General features: G+C 41.3%; 1 long non-coding RNA gene across 1 annotated transcript in view; it reads left to right on the top strand.

Annotated features, from left to right (window-relative positions):
• Window positions 1-18622, top strand: part of LOC139042578 (uncharacterized) — a 34835-nt gene extending 16213 nt beyond the window's left edge. Inside the window, exons 2-4 of the long non-coding RNA XR_011499478.1 lie at window positions 5714-8808; window positions 11538-11640; window positions 14465-18622. This is a non-coding gene — a long non-coding RNA (uncharacterized lncRNA). The remainder of the gene's footprint in view (window positions 1-5713; window positions 8809-11537; window positions 11641-14464) is intronic.
• The last annotated feature ends 4803 nt before the right edge of the window (window positions 18623-23425 follow it).

Raw genomic sequence — 23425 nt, forward strand, 5'->3', positions numbered from 1 at the left:
GCAAACTCGATCACCCTTTTCCTCGCTGTAGAAAGGGTGTGATAAAACCTACTGGACAGGTTTAGGGGAGGCTCCCTCACCCAGGAACCTGTGTGAAAATGCCACTTGCTTTGGGAAGCCTTCCCTGGTCCCCCAGGCTAGGTCCGATTTCCCTGCTCTCTGCTCCCACAGGCAGACTTCTTCATAGCAGCTTCATAGCTGACTTATTGCCTGAGTTACAGCAGAAGGCTATTTACCTAGCACATCCAGGATTTGGTCTGTACGAGATTGATGAGATAGCCAGAGTTTAGATAACCTTAATCCCAAAGAAAATAGAGCAAGAAAAAAGACGTCTTGGCATGCAAAGTATATATTCCACACCAAGTGTGTATTTTACATTTGTATAGAAATGCTGTTGTGTGTTGCTTAACGACCTGGATATGTTCTGAGAAATGTGTGTCAGGCAATTTTGTTGTTGTTGTGCGACCATCGTAGAGGGTACTTACATAAACCTAGATGGTATAGCCTCCTACACACCTAGGCTATGTGGTGCTAAGCTTATGGGACTACTTTCATACATGCGGTCTGTCCACCAAAATGTCATGATGTGGCACAAGCCTGTATATCTATTTGCATTCTCATTTCCCTCAACAGGTGAGTGAACGTGGATTTCAATCCATTAACTGAGGTATTCAAGAAACTGAAATTTCTCATCTCCTCTAACTGAATTCAAATCTCTGGTTGTTCTGGGGGTTTCCATAGAACTGTGGTATCAGGATAGGGAGTGTTAAGGGATAGATTGAGGCATATTAAAGATTTTAAGAGTTTATTTGAACAAAATCTATTTGAATTGGGCAGCATCTAATTTAGCAGAGAGAAAGGAGCACTGAGGAGCTGTAGGAAATGAAAGACTTTTATAGACAGAAGGGAGCAGGAACAAGGAAGCTATGCTGGCAAAAAGCGGATTGGTTATGGATTTTTTTTTTTTTTTTGGAGGAAGATTAGCCCTGAGCTAGCATCTGCCACCAATCCTCCGCTTTTTTTGCTGAGGAAGCCTGGCCCTGAGCTAACGTCCACGCCCATCTTCCTCTACTTTATATGTGGGATGCCTACCACAGCATGGCTTGACAAGCAGTGTGTAGGTCCTCACTCGGGATCTGAACCAGTGAACTCAGGGTTGCTGAAGCAGAACGTGCAACCTTAACCACTGCGCCACCTGGCTGGCCCCTAATATCAAATTTTATTGAATTGTGGTCTGTGTAATTTCTTCTTTGGGAAATTTATCGACGATTTTCTTTGTGATCAACTTTTCTAATGTTCTTTCTCATCTTCAAAAGAGATACATTTATTCTCTTTAGAAGGAACATATGCCTGGTAAGAAAGATACATTTTTTATCCATCATAATTCTTTTGAACTGTGCTGTGTTTATTTGGAGGAAATTTACTGAGAGGCCTTAGTGGTTGGGAGTGTGATGTTGAGGAATGGAGTCAATGGCAGACACCTTTGTGCTGACAACCCCCGGCCCCCAACCCACTCTGTTCCATCTTTGAGGATGAAATGGCCTTGGAGGCTGACCCCATCCTGTGGGGTGGGCAGCTAGTCCCCATGGCAACTTGTCTCACCTTTCCTCTCACTGTTTACCTGTGGAGTACACTCATTTTAGGATGCTTCTCTTCTCATAGCCGTACTGTGTTCTGGGAGTTGTAGTTTCTGAATGCGTATGTAAAAAGAGAAGCAGACAGTATTATATGGGTAAGGGATTTGATTCTGATTGTAGGAATTTTATTTGGGTCATAGATTCTTTCTGACTTCTCAGAGGGTTTTGTCAAAACAATCTTCTCTGGGATAGTCTATGGACGTAAAAAGTCCATATGGTTCAGTGTGTGTGAAATTTATTCTCTTGGCGCATATTCACAGACTCCCAGTAATCACATTTCAGTAATAGATGTTTTCACATATTGTAAAAATTGCAGCAGAAAAGGTTTTTTGAGCCTTAACAACTTTGGGTCTCTGACGTGTTTATTTCTAATGCGTGTCATTTTCTTATATGGTAATACAACAGCATTAAAATAGAGACACAACTTTTGTATCAATTCTTAGAAATAGAATGGAATAGAAATAGAGATATAATTGTATTACATTATCAAAAGTCAGAACGCAACCGTTTACATTACATCTATACCTACAAGTGAAAATATTGGGTATTGGCTCATTCATGATTTTGATTCATTGCTCATATGTAGATTTTACAGTGAGTTACACATCTTATACACAGCTGGTAATTTTGGGGGGCAGGGGTCAAATGATAAAACCAGTTCATGAAAGACAGGTTAGTACTCTGATATTGTAAAGACATTGGATTCAGTCTGGGAGATTTGATTCTTGTCCCATTTCTGTTTACAATCAATATGACATTGAGCGAGTCATTAAACATTGAGTCTTATCCTTAATGAGAATAATAAGGATGCCTGCCTTTTTGAACTCATAAGTTCTCCAGATAACAGGAAGAAAGGCAAGATAACGTTTTACTAAGATAGCAGGTACTGCTATAAATACCTTGTCAGCTTTTCGTTGACACTTCGAAATAATCTTTCATGATAAATATTATTGTTTCCTTTTTACAGGTAATATAAATAATTGAGTTGCCCGAGTTCACAGGGCCAGGAGATAGGATGATTGGGATTTGAACCTCCAAGTTGGTGCTCAGTCCAGGACAATGTGCCGTCTATGGAAGCTCTTTGTAAACTCTAAAACACTATGCAGAACTAATAAGCTCATAATATTAATGATGTTTTAACCAATCCAATAGGCCACATATTCATGAGTCTTTGTCATGTTTTCTCCATCAAGACTTTGTAAGCAGCTGAAATGGCGAAGAGCATGCAGCCATTATGCGGTAGCATTAAAGACGCAGCCTAAGTTGGGATTCCAAATGGTTATTAAAATACTATCATTCAGCCTTTAGTGCTTTTTTAAAATTTATTTTAGAGTTGAAAATAATGGGAATTCATTGTCGTTTTATAAACTTTCTTTGAAAACATTTTTATTAGTTAAATAAATTAGGTCAAGTACAGTTGGCTAGCCCACTTTCATATCAGAACTTTACAGACTTGAGGAACTAGTGGTCTAGGCTATCTCAATATGGTGAGGTGATCTGAATGTTTTCAAAGTTACCAAAGTAGAAGCACATGTTAAAATGATAAGGGACTGGCCTGGTGGGACAGCAGTTAAGCGCGCACGTTCCGCTTCAGCAGCCCAGGGTTCGCCGGTTCGGATCCCGGGTGCGGACATGGCGCTGTTTGGGACGTCATGCTGTGGTAGGCGTCCCACATATAAAGTAGAGGAAGATGGGCACGGATGTTAGCTCATCCTCAGCAAAAAGAGGACGATTGGCAGCAGATGTTAGCTCAGGGCTAATCTTTCTCAAGAGAAAAAAAACACCCACATATTAAAATGATAAGGAAAACAAAAGAAAACAAAACAAGAAGTACATTGTAATCCACAAAACGTCATATATCTCCCCATCTCGATAAGGATGATGACGCTTACGTGTGGTGTTAGATGTCACCCAAAAGCATAGGCCATGATTAAAAATAGCTGTGTGGTCAGACATGTGAGACCACAAAGGGGAAGAAGTCTAATCTTGAGCCACATGTATTTTTTAGAAACAGCCTAGTGCCCATTTATTTACAGCAACAAGCTTGGCCATTCGCTGGTAACCAAGGCAGGAAGAAGTCATCGGATGTGAATGCAAAATTTTAGCTGTTTCAAGTTGAATGACTGTAATCTTGAAAGATTTGTGATTATGTTTATTGACAAAAATAATAATTAAATTTTATATAAAACATTATTTGCATAGCACTTTAATATATGTTCTCTCATATGTTTTTCATGATATTATCTTGAGGAAGAAAGGGTAAGTATTTTTATTATCCCTATGTTATAAATGAGGGAATAAAGTCAAAGAGGTTGACTTGTCCTCGGTCACACAGCTATTTATTGATGGAGCCTAGACTTAAATCTATTCTTCTAATCACAAAGACTGTAGACTTGGAATAAAGTTAAAAACCATAAGAAAAAGTTATCCGGGTCCGTTTCTTTGTATACAGTCTATACATTATCAAAAAGAAAGTTATCTCAAGAATCTGTCGGCAGCAGATGCTTTAGTATTTCATAGAATCCTACAGTGGTAAAGCTAGGTAAGACTCTAGAGATCCAATCGAGCTATTTCACTTTGTTTTGTGTGGCAATGATAGTTCTTTTCTGTTAATCCATCAAAACCAACTTTTAATTGCTCATATTTGTCAAAAAATATTAAATAAACATAATTTATAGGAAGTTTGGTCATATGAGGCTAAATACTTTTTTAATGTACAAAAAAGTCACAACAAGGTATATTGATACAATCATTATAATCTTTAAGAGAGAATTTAACCTAAAGAAGTTAATTCAAAGTCTACTTCCATTATGGGGTTTATATTTTACTCTTCCCAGTTTGTCTTTTACTTAATATATATTTTTTAGATAAACACCAACAACAGAATAGAATTTATGTTGGAAGATGACTGAGAGCTTGGGACTAAAGTATTTCTACAGCTTTGACATCATGTAAATAGTCTATCTATCTATCTATCTACTATCTATCTTTCCATCTATATATGGGTTAAATTTACAGTCCAGCACTTTATAATTTGTTTCATAAAAGTTCCATACAACTCTCCTATTTTGAAATATTCTGAATTTTGAAATGCAATTTCATGCTGAGATAAAATATTTGCTATGTAACTGCAATGTTGTTAGCAACAATTGTGTTATATACTTGGGGGAACAGAGAATTATAAGACATTTTATGTGGTACAGATGAAAACTACTATAAAGTTCAAAGATGATATACTAGTGAAAAACTATAATATTCTCAGTGAAGTAGGACTTGAAGTGGGCTTTAAAGGATGGATTTGGCTTTGAGAAGAGAGGTATAGCATTCTAAAAATGGTGAACAGCAAAAAAAAAAAAAAACACTCTTAGAAGCAGAGACTAGAATAGAATAGTGGTTACCAGGGGCTGGGAGGTGGGGAAAATGGGGAGATGTTGGTCAAAGGGTTCAGAATTTCAGTTATGCAGAATGAATAAGGTCTGGAAAACTAATGCCCAATACAGCGACTACGGTTAATACAAACACGTGTCCCTTGATGATGAGGATACGTTCTGAGAAATGGGTTGTCAGGAGATTTCATCATTGTGTGAACATGATAGAGTGTACTTACACAAACTTTGATGGTATAACCTGTTACACATCTGGGCTCTGTGGTACTAATCTTACGGGATCACCATCATGTATGTGGTCTGTCCTTGACGGGAAACATCGTTGTGTGGCAAGTATAACCTATTACACATCTGGGCTCTGTGGTACTAATCTTACGGGACCACCATCATGTATGTGGTCTGTCCTTGACGGGAAACATCGTTATGTGGCAAGTGACTGTAATACTGTATTGTACACTTGAAATTTGCTAAGGGAGTAGATCATAATCATCCTCATAAAAAAAAAGATAACCATGTGATATGATGGATATGTTAATTAGCTTGATTGTGGTCATTGTTTCACAATATATATGTGTATCAACTATATCTCAATAAAAACTGGGAAAAAAGAGAAAGAAACAAAAAACACTGGAGTGGGATAAATACTGTTGTGGATCCTATAATGAAAAGGCTGAATCTATCCATTTACAGGATGGGCCAGACTGAAGAAATCTATGAACTAGAATTGACGGACTCAAGTCTAGGCCAGCTCTAAAACATGGAATCAAGGTCATCTGAGAAGTGGACATGTTGGTCAGTGTGTGAAACCAGGGTGCTCGACTGTGGGGAGAAAGGAAGGTGGGTCACTCTAATCAAGGGTCCCAAACAAGTAGACATCAAGCAGGAGAGGGTCTGTCGACGGAGGCCGAAGCAGCAGTCAACAAACGGAAGACCCACAAGATGGGAAGTTAGTGGAGATCCATTAGTGGGGGTCTAATATTAGTGCCTGGGTACATCGGGTTGATAAAAAGTAAATTAAGTCAGTATGAGGCACTAGTGATCAGAAGAAAAGGTGAAAGCTACTTGTGTCAAAGTGGAAGTAAGCAGCAAGACTGGTTCAACATACCCCCAGTAAATTATTAATGGAGAGATTCTTGTTTCCCCTTGTTTTAAGCGTAGGATTGCTCAGAGCCTAGAACCAGGGTTGAACAGATGGGTAGGGACACGGAGGCTTCAAGAGGGGAGGAGTATAATGATTAGGCACCAAACATAGCATGCTCTGTGATTGGACTTGTGAGTGTGTGTTGAGTACAGGAAATAAAGTTGGATCTGAACACCTTAGAAACTGGAAGAAGAGTTCTAGTTTGATGTGGTTGGTGTTCAGTAGGTTCCTCAGCTGGAGAACAACCACATCAAGGTAGTTCTCTATGCAAACTCTTCTAGCAGTAACGTGCAAGGTCAGGAAGGTGGAGCAGATGAGAATATTTTGTAGCAAATGGAAGTGTGAAGTCACCGGGCACGTGAACCTCGTATGTCAGGCAGTTTCAGAGAAGTTGTGAGGATAGAAGTTTCAAATGCAGTGGGTTGAAAAGTGAATAGGAAGTGAGTCAAGGGGATGCCTGGGTGAAAGGGAAAATAAATAGGAAAGTCATTAGAGAGAAACTTGGTATCGTTTCTTTTTTTTTCTGAGAGGAAACACTTGATCATTTCTATTTCCATAGGGACCCTTGAGGAAAAATGCTTTTCTGCTTCTAGGACAAAGAAGAACGGTTTTTCTGGGCAATTCTGTTTTTAATGTTAGGAACAATTTTGATTGTGAAATGGGTTAGGTTTTTCCACTTCTCCTTGACTGTCCAAAAATTCAAGGTAACTCTGATTCAACTGTGGTGTCTAGATCTTCATGGGATGGGTTTTAAAACTCACTCCTCACTCCGTTTGATAGACCTGGTCTGATTTTTCTCCCATTTTCTCTTGTTTTTCGTGTCATGTTTTATTTCTTTCTTTTGTTTTGGAACTTTATGACTCATTTATGTCACTTTCTGGAATGAGATGTACCCCTAACAACAAATATATTGCCTGGCACGGGGTAAGATCTTAATTTGTATTTGTTAAGTGGATTAAATAAATCGAGCATAGAATATGAGGAAAAAGAGGAATCTCCTTGACATTTTGAAGGATGCCGTGACAGGGGTTACTAATAGATTGGAGAAAGGCAGTGGGGACAGGAAAGAGTAAAGATAAGGATTGGTCCTAATCTGGAATTCTGGTGGGGATACCTGGAGTAGAGGTGGGTATTAAAAAGTAATGCAGAGGGGCCAGCCCAGTGGTGCAGTGGTTAAGTTCACATGTTCCGCTTCGGCAGCCCAGGGTTTGCCGGTTCGGATCCCGGGTGTGGACACAGCACCACTTGGCAAGCCTTGCTGTGGCAGCATCCCACATATAAAGTAGAGGAAGGTGGGCATGGATGTTAGCTCAGGGTTAATCTTCCTCAGCAAAAAAAAAAAAAAATTAATGCAGATTTATAGAAAAATGATCAGCTTAGATTTGAAGAATCTCCAATTGGCTACCATATGTAAAAGGCTTCAACCTTTTGACTATCAGATGATGCCTCCTGCATTCCTCATTTTTGAGTTTGTTTACAAGGAGGAGGGCCATTCTGAGCAGAAAGATGGGCTCTTTCAGAGGAAGGATGGTGATGATTCATGTCTGTTGGCATTTCCTAGGGGCCTCCTACATAGGATGGTCTCACATCCGTGCTGGACATAGTTAGGGACCATTTTCTCTAAAGTTACAGAACAATTTAAAAAATTCTGGGTTTCTGTTGTCACCAGGATCACTCTTTCAATTCTAGTCCTTTTCAAGGTGCATATGACACTAACATTGTGGACAGTTGGAGGGAGGGCGGGGGGCATCTCAAGAATCAAATGAGAGAACCAAGACTAACCAATGTTCGGCTGGCCTGGTGGCATAGTGGTTGGGTTCACGAGCTCGCTTTGGCGGCCTGGGGTTCACCGGTTCGGATCCCGGGTACAGACCTACACACTGCTTATGAAGCTATGCTGTGGCAGGCATCCCACATATAAAATAAAGGAAGATGGACACAGATGTTAGCTCAGGGCCGATTGTCCTCAGCAAAAATAGGAGGATTGGCGGCGGATGATAGCTCAGGGCTAATCTTTCTCAAAAGGAAAAAAAAAAAAGAATAAACAATGTTCTTAATAACATGGGATATGGACTGAAAAAGTTAGCAGGAATACATTCAAATTTTCTATCTAATTCAAGCAGTAAGGAGTGCTTCCTTCAAATAAATTCACATGAAAATAAATAGGACCTGAATGCAATATAATCCAAACATATGATGTGATTAAGTGAGAAAAAGATGCAGACACAGACTGTGTTGACAGAGGAGAGGTGGACTCAAGAGAGAACAGTTTCATTGTATTCTGCTGGCATCCTCTGCTCCCAGTCTTTGTAACATTCTTTAGGGGATTTTGACGAATGCAGGCACATTCTGGGGACAGTGACTGCAATGGGGCAGGTTCGGGGACCAGTCAGGTCAAGAGTTGCCACAGGATTTGAGGTTGTTATTCTTAAAATATGTAAAGGATGTCACGTGGAAAAATAACTTGATTTATTCTGCAAATCTCTAGGGAATATACCAAAACCATTAAGCGGGAAATCATGAAATATTTATTAGTTGTCTCTTGCTAGGTGGAGTGCCAGATGCCCGGGAAAGAGGAGGAATAAGACAGACACAGCCCCTGCATTCAAAGAGGGAGAGGTTGTGAAACCTAGAAGAAAATGAGGTGAATGCCAAGGGGGGAGGTATGGGATACCATGAATGCATATGGCAACGGGACCAAGTGGTAGAAGATATGGAGAGCCAGGCATTTAAATAATAATTATTATACATAAATGAAGTGGCCTTGCCAACCCCTGACCCGCCTCCTCCAGTAAGGAATGCCTCATTACAAGATTAGTTCTAGGAGCTGCCCGATGGCTTTCTGTGCAGGATCTCACAGGGAGAATATTTTCTTCAGGTGCAAGATTGCGTAAGTGAGCCTCTTAATGGAGCTTCCAACTGCAAGAATTTATGTGCCATATTCAAAGTTTCAGTTGCAAGTGTGTATCTCAGTTGAAGTCAGTTAAAGCTTTTAAACGTGTGAAATAGTTAAGCAACCACCAGTTTTGGTTACTTCCTTTTGTTGTGTGACTACGTGGTCTTATTTATAAAAAGCATTGAGTGGGTGGAGCTAACATAGGGTGTTTGAGAAGGAAGGATGGGTTTAATACCCTTCAAAAGCCCATCACCATCCTTGGGTTTTAAATAAACTTGACGGAAAAAAATGTCTCACCTAGTCTCCTTTTTTTCCAGAAGTTCCCCAAAAGCTGGTACTTTCTTGTCTCTGGAATAACCAGAGAAAGAAGGAAAAGAGTCACACTGTTTGTGGTTACGGCATTTAGTGGCAAGATTAACTGTTGGTTGTCATCTTTGGGTGGTGATTTGCGAGCCAGGGTCCCATACCTGCCCTGAGGTCATTTTCTTTTTGTCTGAATTACCCTGTGATGCTTTCTGAAAATACTATCTGGCCGTTAGAGGCCACTGGATTAATCATGAAAATTTCTACTTTTAGATTGTTTTCAAAGAAAATTTAGATTTTAATAATCAAAATGCAGAAGAGAGTAAGGCAACATTAAAAGAACACCAGACTTAACTCCCAGAGAGCTGAGTTCTAGTCTCCTTTTGTTTTGGGTACGCTGGACGGGTTTGGACAAGCCCTTGTGTCTCTGTGTCTTTGGTTCCCTAAGTGTCTAAATAATCTAAGGGTCTGCATGGATCATCTCTAAAAGTCCCTTCCAGCTCTGCCATTTGGAGTCTGAGACCTGGGCTGGACAGGTGGGCTTCCCCTTAACAATGGGGAGCACAGTGTCCTCAGTGGTTTCTACCATTCCATTTAGAGCAGGCCTGAAATCCCTCCGCCTCACTAAACTACCTGCTATGAACATGTCATCAAAAACCTTCCAGAGCCTTCTTTTCGAACACTGCTAGTTGCTAGTAACATCAGGGATTTGTACAGCATTTTATATTTTTCACATCCATGTCCAAAACATTCTCATTTGGTGGGCATAATATATGCATTAAGTAAATAAAAGTAGATGGAACCAGTTCCATTATATAAAAGATACTGAAGTTCCTCCAGGGTCCCTGACAAGCCCTAGGTTATGTAGCTAATGTGAAGTGGGCGCCAGTTTCCGATTTCAATTTCTGTGCTCTTTGTCAAATGAACAGTGCGGACATCAACGTACTCTGCTGTAAATTTGAAGGAGAAAAGATGACTTTGTCACATTCTGTACCCATTTTCTGTTTGAATTTAGCATCCCAGATTAGGGAAGATAATTGCTAAAGGCAGTGGCCTTTTAAAGATATTTGGGTAATGCTATCTCCTTAGTGATTTCAAAAGGGCTCTGGGAAATGTTGATTCTGTTCAGGTCCATGGGACACTGGGCCCTGCTGTTGGGCAGTTGCCCTCACACCCCAAGGAACTGTACTCCCGTGTCATCATCTACAGGTGCAAAAGGCCCAGGCTGACACATACCACTCCTTCGCTGCATCAGCACAAAACCCAGGGCTGTTTTTTCTGATTTATGTGGCTGTAATCTCCTGTCAACCAGCTTGAGAATGAAGTCAAGCGCTTAGCACGGTTGATCATGGGTTAGGCAGGGAAGCCTAGACACTAGGAAATAAGATAAAAGAGAGGGATTTAGCAATTCGTAATGCCAAGAGACTCCCATATGTCTGCAGCCTTTGGAGTCGGGCTGAAGAGCTTCCAGTCGTGCCTTATCAATGGGCAGCAGCGTGAACTTGTATGAATCACCCAACCTCGCTGAGCCTGAGTGAACCCAGCTGGACAATATTCAGAGTCAAAGTATGTATCCTAAAGGGTCGTGGGTGAGGATTAGTGAGAAAACCCAAGCAAAGCCCTTAGCCAAGTGCCTGCCCCACAGGAAGGACAGACAGACTGGCCCCCAGTCATGGTTCCCTGCGCCTCTCATGGAGTGACCAGAGACTTTTATTAATAAGTGTGTGTTATGTTAGAGGACAAAGCATTGTCTTTATGTTTACAGAGAATGTCTTAAGTATTAGGATTTGTATTGGAAATAGCATTTATCCCTTTGAGAAACAATAATTGCAAAGTATGGAGATAAATGATAGGTAAGTGATAAATATTATGATATAATTAATATAACAATGTGATAGATAAAGGATCACCTCTCTGAACTGATGGCTTGTCTTCACTATGCCACTAACTAATTAGTGCCCGAGGAAGTTATTTTGCTTTTCCAGACTTTTATAAAATGAGATCTAGGTGATTTCCAGCACTTCTTCCAGAGCTAATAGCCTATGATTCTCATGAATCTTATGTGCCTATTATTTATATTTATAAATTGTATATACACAGTTATATTTGAATATATAAACCTATCAATGTATATTTATATCTATATTTTTTTTCCTTGAAATTTCTCTGTGTAGCGTTACCATCACATGTTGGGGATTTTCCCTCGGGTAAACTAAAGCTTTGAGCACGTCCTAACGTCATTCTGAAAGAAGGGACGCTCCTCGGAGCCTCGTGGAGGTAAGCTTTGCTGTGTAGAAGGAAGTATTATTTAGCGTAGTGGTTACTTTAAGACACTTGTCACCCCAGAGATTGTGTGGCTTTTAAATGCAAAATACATCAAATCCTGCTACCATTTATTGCTAACTTTCCACATGCTAGGCCCTGAGCTGCAAGCTTTACTAACCGTGCTTTATTCTACACACCACACACACACATGCACACCCCCTGTCAGTTAGGTATTGTTCTCATTTTGTAGTCGGGAACCCTGAAGCTCAGAGATGTTAAACACCTTGGCCAAGGTCATAGGTGGTGGTGATGGCAAGCTACAGGCTTGGGGCTGTCTGACAACTCCCACCATGCCTTTAATTACCTTATTGTCTCCACAAGATGATTTAAGCGTATAGTGGTTAAGAAGCCAAACTAAACATTCTGGGAAAAAAACTGCCAGCTGTCTGAGTTTGACATAAACCAGGATAATCTCTTTTTCTTCAGTATATCCCTGGGCACCTTTGTCAGACACTGGGTTAGATAAACCATGGCATGCTTCCCTGAGGGAAGGGCTGTGTGTGTTTACCACTGTAACCCCACACTCAGTCCAGGGCTGCAACATAGACGGCATCCAGTCAATATGTGCCGAATGACTCATAGTCAGGATGCTAATTTCTTTCTTTCTTTTTTTTTTTTTGAGGAAGATTAGCCCTGAGCTAACATCTGCAGCCAATCCTCCTCTTTTTGCTGAGGAAGACTGGCCCAGAGCTAACATCCATGCCCATCTTCCTCTACTTTATATGTGGGACGCCTTCCACAGCATGGCTTGCCAAGCGGTGCCATGTCAGCATCCGGGATCCGAACTGGTGAACCCTGGGCCGCCAAAGCGGAATGTGCGTGCTTAACTGCTGTGCCACTGGGCCAGCCCCTATTTATTCTTGTATCCAGCCACCACTTATTGTGTACCTGCTGTCAGCAAAGCTTTCTAAGACATGTTCCTTGCCTTACAGGAGATTACAATTTGGGGGGGGGGTGGTTAAGACACATATCTTAGTACTATATGACGTGGCGTATTTTTCTCCAAACGTAGACTGAATTTTTCTCTCTAAAGATATTTTTCTCTTAAAATGTAGACTGGGCAATAATCAAATTGTCTTTTGCAACTTTTTTTTTCCTTTCTGCTTTTTCTCCCCAAATCCCCCCAGTATATAGTTGTATATTTTAGTTATGGGTCCTTCTAGTTGTGGTACATGGGGCACCACCTCAGCGTGCCCTGATGAGCAGTGCCATGTCCGTGCCCAGGACCCGAACCGGCGAAACTCTGGGCTGCCGCAGCCGAGTGCGCAAACTTAACCACTCGGCCACGGGGCCGGCCCCCTAGTAACTCTTGATATTGCTTAGCTTCTTTTTTTTAGCTGGCTTTTATCTAATTTCTCAACTCAAGGAGATATTCTTATGTGTCTACTATCTAAGAAACTCAGCAATTAAATTTTTTTGCTAGGTTAACCATCTCTCTCTCACAGCTATTCTCGTCAGTATTAGGCAAACCTGTGTTTTTCTACTGTATCAGTCAGAATTCTCCATAGATGCAGAACCAGTAGGATCTATCTATCTATCTATCTATCTGTCTATCTATCTATCTATTGATCTATCTATCTATGTATCTATGTTTCTATCTGTCTGGAATTGGCTGCTGTGACTGTAGGATCGATCTGTCTGTCTATCTATCTATCTGTCTATCTGTCTGTCTGGAATTGGCTCCTGTGACTGTGGGAGCTGGCAAGTCCAAAGGCAGGCTAGCAGGCTGGAAACTCTCAGCCAGGAGCTGATGTTTCCCTCAGGGAAACTTTGATTTTGCCCTGAAGGCCTTTCAACTGATGGGTGAGGCCCACCCACGTTATCAAGGGTAATATCCCTTTTTTAAAGTCAACTGATTGTAGATGTTAACCACATCTACCAAATACCTTTCATAGGAACTCCTAGATTAGTATTTGTTTGAGTAACTGGGTAGTATAGTCTAGCCAAGTCAACACATGAAACTAATCATCACAGTCGCCTTTGATGATATGAAGAAAATCTCCAAAATAATAGAATAAATGGTTTTTCATTTTTGCAAATTGTAAAGAACTCCTTTTGTGGGTTGTAATATTAAACCTCCAGATTAAATTTTGGGCATATGAGTCTCCAAGAGGAGCCATAGAGTTCTTGAGCGAAAAGTAATACTTTGGTTTCAACGAAGAAGTAAAAGATTGTGTCCTTCCAAGGAATGTTAAGGTAAACACTTCTAGGAAACTTCGTAATACACGATTGAGAAAGATACCGTTTTTGTCGAGATTTTATTTCCACTTTGTCCTACCCCTTCACAGTCGCTCACTGAAGCAAACACCCCTTCTTGTAACAAACAGAGCTGAGTTCTATCCTCTGTAGCTCGTCACTTGAAACAGTTTCCTGTAAACCAACCAAAAACTTCTTCAACTCTTCTTCAGCACGTTTGCTAATTACCTTTCAGTGTGAGGATGAATACCGGTCCAGTATGTAGAGTCAAGATGCGTTCCAAGTCTAGTTTAGCAAAATCTCTGTGCATCAGTCTAGTTCTCTGAAACCATCTTTTAATCATTTTATTTCAGTTTACACTGGAGGGTTCATTCTCAGAAACCACGTGCAGATCATGCTTCTCTGGGGCTTTCTTTGTCCCTCGAGTTCTAGGTAAAAATGTCTCTGAAACTTGAATTTCAGTCTGTGTGATCTAAAAACCGTACCAATTTTTCTGTGAATTTGGGGGGTGAAGGGCCGTTGGAGATCTTAAATTTCGTGCTTTCCACTCTTCCTGTTTTTTTTCTCTGTTTCATTATAGGTTTTGCTTATTCTTTGGCGCCTCAACATAGACAAGCTCAGACTCCTCCTCGCTTTATTGGCAACAATAACAACAAATTTCTCCATTCACATGAAGCGTTTATTAGGTAGTAAGCAGATGTTACCGAGGAGACCAAAACAACAACTGGGTGTATGTGTGTCTGGGAAATTGGATGAAATGAAAAGGTTTACATCCTGACAAGTCAACGTCAAATGAAACAACAGATGATCAATATGCCCTGTTACCTCACCACCTGTAACCTCACTCACTGCCCCTCTCTGTTTTTCTGGCCTTTCTCATTTTTCCTGTTTCTTCGGCATTTACAGCCATCACTTCTTTTGAAGAGCTATTACAGCAACTTTCTGCCCTTTCTTAGATGGAACATCTTTCTCCTCCCAAATTCTTCCTTCCCAATTCCCTTAGATTCTAATCTACCCTAAGGAAAATGCTGACTTTTTATCAGATATACTATAATTATGATAAGGAAACAATGAAATGGTAAACACAAAGACCGCCTAAGAAAAAGGGCACATATTTATTGCAAGTGATGAAAATAATGCAAACTAAAATAAGACTTTCATCCAGAAAAGCATATAAAATCCAGGTAAGGAATGCAGTCTTTCCCATTCTCTGGAAAGCTCCTCCTGAACCAAAGGAGAAAGTTCTTTCCCTTTCTGCTCTCTTTCACTTAACTATAGGGACTATTTAGTGTTTTTCTTCCTAAGTCCTATATTCCCATACACAGTAATAGTGAGCACTGTTGTTTGAGCTTATTAATAGATTGAACGACATGTTCATTCATTCAGCAAACAGACATGTTTATCTGAAATGGAGATGCAAAAATAAATCAGACATTTTGCCTTCAAAGGCATTACAGTCCAATGATTATCATTTAAATAAATTATACGTGTTGTCAGTATTATGATAAGCCTGTGTTTTGAGTAGAGAGGGACCACACAAGAGGGTCTGGACAGTTTTTCACTGACAATGTTTGGATGTGGGTGACACAAGTTATTTTTAAAAACAAATAACTATTAAGTGCTCTCAAGGTGGACAGTTCAACGCTGGGAAAATGGAAGATGCTTTTTTCATGAATGAAGGTAGGTTTTGGGTAAGGGGAAGGCCAGGTGTAGAGAGAGGAGAGAAATGATAGAAACCTAGAGTAAAGATGAGGGAAAAGTAAAAGAGAAGAGAACTTTTTCTCAATTTATGCAGTCTACTGCAACACATGTGAATTACCGGCAGCAATTTTCTCAGCAGGATCTAGTGGAATTTTGCTCTTTTCCTGCTTTCCAAATTTACACTGACAGAATACGAGCTAATGGGGAGACGGAATGGTGGATCAGCGAGCTGGCGATTAGTGGCTGTTATGTGGAGTCAGGACGAGGTCATCTACGTGATGCTCGTGTCCAGAAGAGTCATTGGCTGGACGCAAGCGAGGCCTCAAAAGTTATTGTTCAATAAAATATTCGTATGGTGTTATCGGCACTTTCTGTTCCACCTCGACAAGCTTCGTAAGCCATAGATTTGCTACTGATGTATAATTCTGTACGTGGTAAACTGCCCTGTTCTAATGCATTTAATGAAAACAGAGACCAGCCTGCAGCATTGTGTTTCGCAAGTATTATGGGAGCATTGTATTGATGAAGTATTACTGGACTATTACCAGGTTACAGTGTTACCGGGTTAAAGTTGACCAGCTTTAGTTGGGGAGACAGCCTGGGGCAGTTTATAAAACTCAGATCTGATGCAGGCTCCAGTGCACTATCTACTTGTGGATTTTTAACTTTGTGACTTTATTACTTGGGTCTCTATGGATAAAGCTCTTAACCTTTTTGCACTGGGGCCTCATAATTTACAAATAGGAAGGGTAAATTCAATAGCCCTAGATCTGACATTCTATGATTACAGACAGTGGAATATAATGATGTGGGGTTTGTTTCTCCCCCACAGAGCAGATGAGAGAAGACTTAGCTAGCCAGAAAGCCCAATTTTATCGCTTTCCCATCTCATGATTTCCTCCCAGATAGTATTGGAGTGGAACAGACATTTAAGAAGTCCTTGTGTTGGGGCTGGCCTGGTGGCGCAGCGGTTAAGTTCGCATGTTCTGCTTCTCGGAGGCCTGGGGTTCCCCGGTTCGGATCCCAGGTGCGGACATGGCACCACTTGGCGAGCCACGCTGTGACAGGTGTCCCACGTATAAAATAGAGGAAGATGGGCACGGATGTTAGCTCAGGGTCAGTCTTCCTCAGCAAAAAGAGGAGGATTGGCAGCAGATGTTAGCTCAGGGCTAATCTTCCTCAAAACAAAAAAAAAAAAGAAAAAAATGGACAGGAAAAAAAAAAGAAGTTCTTGTGGACTGAGTCATGTTCATTCAGGGTGGTCAGGAGCCCTCGGAGATATTTGCAAACATTCTCCAGATCTGGACTCCAGAGTATTAAAGGAGGATGCCCCATTTTGTCAATGACATTCCTTTCATGATACCACTAAAAGCATCGATTTAGCTTTTGGGGTATGTGAGCAAAGTTGTTTTGGTCAGACATTTTCCTGGAATAAATCGAACTGCTGTAATTGGAATTTTTTTCTGTAATTATGTTATAGAGGCTGGAACATGGGTTCATTTTGATAAACGGAAAAGTAAAGTCATGCAGGCCAAGGAGACTCATGTTTGAAAGAGAACCTAGTGGAAATACACCACCATCCCACCTCAGAAACTTGAACAAATACCCAGAGGGAGGAACAGAAACCACGGGTCATAGAAGAAGGCTCTGACCCTTAAGAAGCAGGAAGAATGTGAAAGGAAGGGCCTGGATTGTGACTACAAGAAGAGTTACAAAAATCTCCCTTTGTGTGTTTTCCAAGGAGCTTGGCTGAAAGGGAAATGAGCGGTGGAGGGTCTTTTAGTTTCCAATTTTAGTCAAAAGGAAAATTTGTCCTGTTGCATATTGCTCATGCAGAAAAGAGAGAAAATCAAAGAAGGGATGAGGAATCCATTGAAAAAGGGCAATAGCTTTCGGCTAGTACTTTTGTTTGTTTTTAATATACAATATCTGGCATGAGGCCACATGTATGCTGTTGAGGCGTTAATGGCATAGTCGTTAAGAATTTGTCATTAAGAATTTGGGAGACGTTCAGAAAACTCTAAGTTGATACCTTCCTACGCTTTCCACATCATGGTGCACATTTAAAAAAAAAAGATATAATTTGTCTGTATGACTGTGGTAAATGCTTGAAGATGTCCATTGTCAAGGGTGACAGGCCAGCTCTGCGACTTGGGCCCACCTATGCCCAACCTGACCAGACGTGAGGGCCAAACCATTAAATATGGTTGTTCACCTGAAATTTAAATACAATAATAATGCATATATTACCGTGCTAGCTAGGGTAAAGGTTATAACAATGGGACTCCAAAAGCAATGGTAAAACATCTCCTTCAAGGAGGCTGAAAGGGCAGCTCTGCCCTCCTCTGGGGCATTGGCGTCATCTTCACACTTGAAGCTGGGTGGGTCCCTGTCTAGGTTCTCGCCCACGGGAAGTGGAACAAAGGGTGGAGGAGGCCCGCCCACTGCCTCATGGTCTGGTCATCAGTGGAACACGTCACTTCCACTCAGAGTCCACTTTAGAGAACGAAGCCACATCTGACTGCCCAGGAGGAGCAGAGATCAGATTCTGCTGAATGTCCACCATTCTCCACCACAATTATCACTTTTTCCTTTCCTTTAAGGAAAAGCTTAACAGTTGACAGAACACTTTTATGGGTGTTTCTTTATTTTTACCCTACAAGGATGGATATATCAATTAAACAATTAGAATTTCTCACAAATATTTTCAAAGTAAAATATATTTATAAGTAGTTGTTATTGCAAGCTTTATGCTGCATGCCTAGGAGATTAAAAAAAATTAACACATGGATCCTTCCCTCTAGAAGCTTCCATAGGAGATAGAAATTCAGAAAAAATACCAGCTTAAGTTAACAGTAGAAGAGACACAAAGGGGCTGGCCCGGTGGCGCAGCGGTTAAGTTCTCATGTTCCACCTCTCGGCGGCCCGGGGTTCACCAGTTTGGATCCCGGGTGCGGACATGGCACCGCTTGGCAAGCCATGCTGTGGAAGGCGTCCCACATATAAAGTAGAGGAAGATGGGCATGGATGTTAGCTCAGGGCCAGTCTTCCTCAGCAAAAGGAGGAGGATTGGCTGCAAATGTTAGCTCAGGGCTAATCTTCCTCAAAAAAAAAAAAAAAGAAGAGACACAAAGTAAGTCCCTATAAAATTAACTGCTTAGGGAAGGCTGAGATAGAAAGTAATATATGAATTTGGAAGAAGATAAATTAACCGCAATTTTGATTGTTCCATGAAGGCTTTATCAGAAAATGATATGAGCTGGATTTTAAAGGAATGGTAAGATTTGGATGGCAAAGACAAAGCGAAGTTATTCTATATAGGGGAAAAAGGCAACCCCCAAGACCCCTAACACAATATTCTGGGACTTATATGGAATTTGGCACATTAATAAAGTTTATTAAAGAAATGAAAGCATATAGGTAAGAAATTGTGAGGTTTATTGATAAGATATTGAGTTATCTTTTTGGACTGGAATAAAATGTTCAAGTAGTTAGATGACTAGCAGATGGCCATTTGGGGTATGTTGCAAATACGAATGGCTTCTTTTAAGGAAAAGATTGGGTAAACTGAGTCAAACAAAATTGCTGCTATTAGCAACAGTTACTACAAATAGTGGCATAGACATAAGTCCATTTTTTTTTTCTTGTCCAGAAAGTCCTCCTGGACATTTGGCCCATAGGAAGGATCCTGTACTGAAATGATCTGTTTATGGATACTCATGTCTCCCACACTAAACATCTTGAGGCAGAAACAGCTGGCTGGCTGCTATGTATTCATGTTTCACTTTTTCTTTTTTTTTCGGTGAGGAAGATTGGCCCTGAGCTAACATCCATGCCAATCTTTCTCTACTTTGTATATGAGATGCCACCACAGCATGGCTTGATGAGCAGTGTGTAGGTACGTGCCCAGGGTCCGAACCCATGAACCTGGGCTGCTGAAGCAGAGTGCGTGAACTTCACCACCACACCGCTGGGCTAGCCTCATCATGTTTCACTTTTATAGTGTAAATTTATTGCTGGGAAGTGGCTGTCTAACCAGGGAGTACATCTCCCTTGAGGGCTTCTGTGGCCAGGTGACTAGTCCTGGTCAATAGAACGTGGATTAAAATGATCACACTGCCTCTAGGCCCTGTCCATGAAGATCTGTGTGGTCATCCACATGTTTTCCTACTTCACCTGCCAGCTAGATATTGATGGCCAGGAAGATCACATCAGCATCCGCTGAGGATGACGGACAGGTCCTGGAAGGCCTGGGTAAGAGCAGAACCTCTCTAACCCTCCTGCCCAATAAAACCAACAAACATAACATGGACTTTACATGCCTGAGAAATGCACTTCTGTTGTGTCAAACTACTGAGGTTTTGTGTTTTTCTCCTGTTAATATGGGAGGAACTTACCTTACATAAGATACTTCTTGATTCCAGAAACATTTGTTCTATGATTTATGTTTGCTTGTTTTTGCTGAGGAAGACTGGCCCTGGGCTAATATCTGTTGCCAATTTCCCTCTTTTTGCTTAAAGAATATTGTCCCTGAGCTAACATCTGTGCCAATCTTCCTCCATTTTGTATGTGGGTTGCTGCCACAACATGGCAGCCAGTGAGTGGCATAGGTCCACGCCTGGGATGCAAACTCGGGCCACTGAAGAGGAGCATTCTGAAATCAACCACTACACCACGGGGCCAGCCCCATTGTTTGTCTTTTAATATACTTATCAATAGCTTTGTGTATGATCCACATTTGATAAATTTGCATAGAAAGACTAGACTAGATGCATTGAGTTCTTCAAAAGAAAATGTCAGGAATCCATTTGAGCTTTTCTTATTATTTTAGTTGAAACCAGATTTTTTGTGATAAATACAAATATATTCGGTTGATTAATAAATGGAAATAAAAATAAAATTCATTTAGTCACACATGCACGCACGCCACACATGCTGCTTAATAAAGTCTGAGTGGCCTGGGCACTCAGACAGAAGAAAGTAGAGAAAAGGGAAATGAGCATCTGTACGTGCTGTTTGTGTCCAGAGAGTTGATTTCATGGGTACGTGTCAGACCATTCATGATGGGGATGGTATTGGGGTTCACGTTTCCTTCCCTTTTTGGTCTTTATTTTCCTTCCTTCCCTGATTCCCTTGCTTCAGTTCCTTCCCTTGGCGCTAGTTCGGGAACCAGAAGCTTCCCCATCAGCTTTGAGATATGGCAGTTTTAGGGTCTGACCGACTTTACCACCAAGCCCTGCCCAGCAAGTTGAAAGGATGCTCCAAGTGCCCCGTGTCTACAACTGTGCATCTCAGGATGGCTCCTCTGTGGGAGATTGTGCTTCACAAAACGCAGCCCATGTCCCCTTTCTGGTGTTCCCATGACCCAGTTCTCTGTCCTGCTCAGCAAGAGTTTCAACATCCTTTTCCTATTTTTTTTGCCTCTGCATTGACTCTCCGAGTTCTGATCCAAGCAAATGCGTGAATTATTCAAGGGGCGTGGCCTCATCTCCCCGTCAACAATGAGCCTCTGGTCAGCTACCCTTTCCGGTAACTCTCCTTGCCTCAAGGCAGCATCTGTTCTGTTTCTCTTAGCCCAGCTCCAGAACAAGCCATCCTCCTGCTGTTCCATTTCCTTCCTTCTTTTTCTATTCTTGGGAAGCCTGATAAGCCTTCTCCATTTCATGATTCACTTGCCACCGCGGGGCTCTTTATCAAAAGCCAAACTTTAGAATCTAACCTTGTGAAAATCGAATTCTGGTCCTTGATTTTTGCGGTTGATTACCTTTAAGCAAACTTCCTTCTGGGAAGGAGCAATTTCATAACAGTGGAATTACTTCGGGAATGAGTCAGCAAATATCCACGTTGTCACTCAAATCTATGAAGCTTGAAAGATCCCTTGAACGGATAATATGCAGTGTAACCCAGAGATGTTGAATCATTAAAAACTACTTAAAAAAGTAACGCAGGATACCAAGCAAAATGAAGCAGATTCCCAAAGTGGTTAAATGTTATAAAATGGATGTTCTTTAGAGGCTTTTTGATGATGACAGAGAAAATGTATCATCTATTTGGGTGATCTCATGATCCAAACAAACAATATTTATCCTAATGCAGTGACAGAACAATTGGCTTTAAAGTACTAACTAATTCTGCCACTAGTTGAGTAAATTGCTTTACCTCGGTCTGCTACCTATGAAATAAGAATAGTGACAGCTCCTTCTATCTCATAATGCTGTTCTGGAATCAAAGAAATGACATATGTTAGAGTTGTGAATACTGTGAGAGGTCCTCATCTTCCTACCTTATACTTCTTTCTGCACATGCCATCTTCTAGATCAATCTGTAATCATATTGATGGCAGAATACGTGCCTGGTTGATCACAGCACTTAACCCAGTTCCCTATTTGCAGAATAAACTTAATGAATATTTGTTGTGAACCATGAACAAATAGTCCCTGTAAATAGTTTTGCCTTATTTCATGGTAATTTATTCTTTTATAGAATATGCTAATTTTATGACCTGATACAACTCCTGTTTTGGAAGCAGATGGATTATAAATCTTAAACAAATATATGACATAGTTGCATCAGAGGTCTCAGATGGTTGGAGCAGGAATTTGGGAGATGGAATAGCCCTTCATATTTGATCCAGTTGAAGCAAGGGGGCCAGAATTTGGGACCCTGCACTGACCAGACATTGACTGCAGGCTTCTCCCAGAGAGGGATGGAAAGCTGGTGAGGTAGCTTCCGAGGCCAAGAGCAATTCCTAGAGAGGGACTCGTCAGTGAGCTGTCAGCAGCCAAAACTCCTGCTGCTAGGAGAAAGAGTGCTCAGTTCTGAAGGCAGACTGTTCCCCATAGTATCCACCACCATCCACGCCTTCCACCACCTAAATATAATTGCTTCAGATAGTATGTTCAACTGCCTCCGGAAACAGCTGCTGGAGGGTTCTAGAAGGACTCTTTTCCTGGGGGAAACTTATCAGAGGAAGGTCAGTGAATGAAATACTCCACCAACACCAGCACTGCATTTGGTCTAGAGGCCACAACTGGTCCTCATTATCTCCCTTTTCTATTACCCATTCTAGATTCCTCTCACACTCAGCCAGCCCTTCTGCTGGTGTTGGTGGCTTATGTGGTGAGGTGACTCAGATCCTCATTGTCCAGGGGTCTGATTCCCTGGTCACGATGCCCCTCCCAGGCCTGCCTGTTACAGTTGTCTATGTACTGTTTGAATTCCAGGAGATGCCCCAGTGGAACATCTGAATGTCAAAAATAGTCTCCTTTATGGGTCTGGCCCCGTGGCTGAGTGGTTGGGTTCGCGCGCTCCACTGCAGGCGGCCCAGTGTTTCGTTGGTTCGAATCCTGGGCGTGGACATGGCACTGCTCATCAAGCCATGCTGAGGCAGCGTCCCACATGCCACAACTGGAAGGACCCACAACAAAGAATATACAACTATGTACCAGGGGGCTTTGGGGAGAAAAAGGAGAAAATAAAATCTTAAAAAAAAAAAAAAGTAGTCTCCTTTTTCCCTCGTGTGTAACAGCAGCCCTAGTTTCTCTTAATGGTCAAGGTCAATTACCTCTTCCAGGATGATGACGCCTTTCTTTGCCTCCCAGTCTCCTGATACAAGAAGCCCAAAGTAAGCAAGAGGGGCCTGTAGTTTAAAGTTTAATGTGACTCTGGTTTTGTCCCTTGATAGAAGCATTCACCTTCCAGGAATAAGGTCACTGGGAGTGATAGCAAATGGGGCCATTCCTACTCTGACCCTTTGGTTCCTAGACCCATGTATTCTATGTATTGGGGGTACAGAACCGTACAATCGTCATTGATAAGGGTGTATTCTTTGTTCTGGAGG

Source organism: Equus asinus, chromosome 30 (genome assembly GCF_041296235.1).
Source record: "Equus asinus isolate D_3611 breed Donkey chromosome 30, EquAss-T2T_v2, whole genome shotgun sequence".
Taxonomy (NCBI): domain Eukaryota; kingdom Metazoa; phylum Chordata; class Mammalia; order Perissodactyla; family Equidae; genus Equus; species Equus asinus.